Source organism: Cynoglossus semilaevis, chromosome 14 (assembly GCF_000523025.1).
Source record: "Cynoglossus semilaevis isolate Cse_v1.0 chromosome 14, Cse_v1.0, whole genome shotgun sequence".
Lineage (NCBI taxonomy): Eukaryota > Metazoa > Chordata > Actinopteri > Pleuronectiformes > Cynoglossidae > Cynoglossus > Cynoglossus semilaevis.
This window is the reverse complement of record NC_024320.1, coordinates 25,484,057-25,488,143: the sequence shown is the minus strand read 5'-3', so window position 1 is coordinate 25,488,143 and position 4,087 is coordinate 25,484,057.

Below are 4,087 nucleotides of genomic sequence, written 5' to 3'. Positions count from 1 at the left end.
CTCCACCCGCAGCATGAGAAGACAGGGAGAGCAACATGATCTAACCACTCTCCCAGAGATATTGCCTCAGCAGCAGCCGCCCCCACCCCCTACACACACACACACACACACACACACACAATCCTACCTCCCCTCTGTCATACCCAAACCCATGCACTCCTCTCACCCTTCCTTTGCCCCCACTGATCTCCTCATCCTCCACTCCCTGCAGCACTGCTGCCAGGCTGTAATGTTTTTCTTAGCCTCTCCTACACAGTTTTCACACAGTTTCCCTCTCCCTCAACATACACCAACATCTCCCACACACACACACACACACACACACACACACCCTGCTCCCAACTGACCGACTTAGAGAGGAGGTGGGAGAGCTCTGGGTGGGCAGTCATGTCATCAGTGAAGGGGCTGGGGATTGGACCGTTTCACTGGTATTTAGAAGAAGAAAAAAAACATGAGTCAATTCTTACTTTTTGTATGTTCCTCCTTATTACATGCTGACTGTGTGAAGTACTGAAGTGAGGCTGACAGGATGTGGTGTAAGAATTTATTCTTCTCCACTGAGAGAGGGAGGGAGAGAGTGTTTGAAAGGTTAGGGTGTCTGTTATCAGCAGGTCTCAATATCTGCCATCAGTTTGTTGTGGTTTTCTAAGGAGGGCCCTTAAACACGGGCCGCACCATCTGTGAGACTCAGCAGATATGCCGTGACAACAAGTGAGACGGATGAGTTAAAGCGAGAAAGCTGACGAGTCCGACTTACACATTCTCTCATGGACTTTTTTTTTAAATCTGTGATTTATTTGTGATTCATAAAAAAATAAAAATAAAAAATAAAAAGCCCAAAACATCAAAGTTCTAACTCTGGAGTGGGGGCTTGTGAGTCACTGCAGTTTTATCTTTAATCCCACCTACAGTTCAGGCCGTAAAAACAAGTCAGTGAAATCAGCGTTGGTACTTTTTCAGAAAAGTGGTTCGAGAACTGCTTATCTGAACAGAGTTATCAGAGGTTTACTGGAAGTGAGGGTCGGGGGCTGCGTGGTGGTCCGCAGTACAGGGGCCTGACGGGAACAACGTCTGACTGTGTTGACACCAAACCTCTATCAAAAAGGATCAGTATTAAGGTCAGGTGAGAAATAATTAATGAGTGAATTAGAAATATTAGTGTTGACTAACCCACAGGGGGGGGGGTTCTTCTGGGGATCGACCCCTGGACCTCTTGTGTGTAAGGCCAGCACAACGACTGCTACTCTGTGGATCCACTTAGCATTAGCGATTAACGGCTGGGTACTGGGGCAAGTCCCACTGGTGTTTCTGTGTTCTCCTGGTGTGGGCCTGGTGTGGGGCCCTGGTGTGGGCCCCTGGTGTGGGCCCCTGGTGTGGGCCTGGTGTGGGCCCCTGGTGTGGACCCTGGTGTGGGCCCCTGGTGTGGGCCTGGTGTGGGCCCCTGGTGTGGGCGCCTGGTGTGGGCCCCTGGTGTGGACCCTGGTGTGGGCCCCTGGTGTGGGCCCGTGGTTCTCCTGGTTCCTCCCACAGTTGGATTTGTTCAACTGCTCATTCAAACTTCTTTCTCTGTATGTGACCGTGTGATGAACTGCTGAGCTGCAGGGAGAAACCCTGTCCTCACCCAACAGTGATTCAATTCTGAGAGTCACCGTGCCAGGGGTTCCCAACCCCCGGTTCAGGGACCAGATCATTTGGAAAAAATGTACTTCAGTTTTACTGATTTACTTCATCCCTAAAGAATCCAGTCATATCCCTTTACTGTTTTCATTCAAAGATCATCTGTCAATGTTTCACAACAACAGGTCGATCAAAAGATGTAATGATCCTTCAACTAACGGCTGATACCGGCCGACGGGTCATTGGTACAAAAAAGGGTCGGAGACTGACAGGCATTGGACCATGGAAGAGTGTATTCAGTGGACGTTAATGATCCCTCTGATCTATCAATATCCACATCATAATTATGGCCAGCAGAGAGCAGAGGAGAAGGTGCCGGTCACTGTAGGAGGATTATGGGTTTTGCAGTTCAGAGCAGCTAAAATAGCCATGCCGTTGGTGGAGCATGTGACTACAGAGACCGGCGAGGCTGGAGAGCGTCCGGGCCGGGTTGATAAAACCACACGTTGACACAAATGACTGGTCTGCGTCGCTTTCATCTCTACAGAGAACCAGAGGCCTCAGTCAGAAACCAGCAGGCAGTTATACAGCAGGCCACAGGGGGACGAGTTACGAGTGTCGAGCTCGACTAGTCAGAGGGAAAGACATGAGCTGCCGAAAGGACAGGAAACGTTTAATTTAAACATCTTCATGGGCGTTTGATTGAGGAAGATACTTAACTTTTATTGGGTGGTGAAATAATTCATTCTATAAACATCACGTTTTTAGAATTATTGGACTAAAATGGTTTTATGACAGAGGATTTTTCCTTTATATCAATCATCTAAAAACAGGTTAATTTAAATTATTTAAGGTTCAGCTGAAAATTTTTTTTTTTTTTTAAATATTGGAAATTTAACTATATGAAATGTATGCAAAAACATTACATAAATTAGGTACGCTAAAAACCCAAATATTGTAAAAATACAAGAATAAAAAGAAAAAAAAAAAAGCTCAAAAACAGCGTAACGACAGCTGAGGGACAACCACAAATACCACAAAACAGTTCTAAGTCTAGAAAAAAAAGGAAGTGGAGTAAAGTTAACCAAGAACATAAGGTCAGGGTTATGGTTATGGTTAAACAAATTTAGCATTGAAACGGCTAAAATTATATCCAAGAAAAGGGTTACACGAAAGACAACATATTTGGAGAAAAATACAAAAAAAAAAAACCAAAACATCTTAAAATTAGTCAATAAACAAAAACTAATTGTTTGATTAAAATAAAAACGTACAACGTAAGCTTAGCTTAAGAGGTTCCAGTGTTGGTGATGAAAAATTTGACAAAATAAATTCAAAAATAAAGACCAAAAATATTTAAAAATGATGCCAAGAAATTCGCTAAGTTTGGAGGTAGCATTAAACGGTCGCTAGACAACTAGAAGCTCAGAAGCTCAGCAACAGTCTCAAATATAGAGAATGTACATGAACAATATGTGCACAGGCGTCGAAGCCCCTTGTAAAAAATGTGGTTTCCTACCTTAGTGCATGTGTGTATGTATATATATATGTGTGTGTGTGTGTGTGTGTGTGTGTGTTCAGCTCACTGTCCCCGCCTGCCAGCTGCCAGTGTGTAGCACTCCCTCCATCCAGCAAAAAGGAGGCGAAGCCTAATTACAGACGCACGGCTACAGATTTAGCCGGCATGCTAACCATAACGGAGGAGGCAGCAGGGAGGGGATCGCTTGGAAAAGTCACGGCTGGACGGGAGCTTCACATGAGAGGACCACAGGGACATGGGAGGAGGAGGTGGAGGAGGAGGAGGAGGAGGAGGTTCGGGGTTGGGGGGGGGGCTCTATTTCAGGATCCGCTGCTCTCATTATTTATCATAGTGGAGTCTGGACGAGGAGAGGGAACCTACAATTGACTGCACGCATCAGATGTTTGAAAGCTGTGCAAACCCTCCCCTCAAACTCCCCCACTGGAGCCATGTGTGTTCAGCAGTTTGGAATACCAAATAAAAACAATCACACAGTTGCTTTTTTTTTTTTTTGGTGAAGCCACATCGGCACGTGTGTAGTTCTAACTCACCTGTCGGCGGCGATGAAACATCCAGACTGAGGCGAGTGACACGATGAGCTACTGCCCATTACAGCCAGACGTTTCTCTGTGTCTGGCAGACAGAGAGCAAGATAGAAAGTTTTTGCTGGATGTCAGGCTCAAACTAGGCGTACGGTGTGTGTGAGTGTGTGCGTGTGTGTATCCATGTATTACATATTTTTCATATTTTGTGAGGACATGTCGTCCCTATAGGAGCAAAATGCACCACCCTGGATCCAAGTCATTGGGATTTTAAGGTGAAGGCAACTTTAGGTGATTCTTATTCCATCGTGAGGTGAAAAAAAAAAAAAACAACAACAACAACTCGAGGCATGTGTGTGTGTGCGTGCGTTTATCGGACATTTTTTGAGACCAGGGGGGGGTGGCAGTT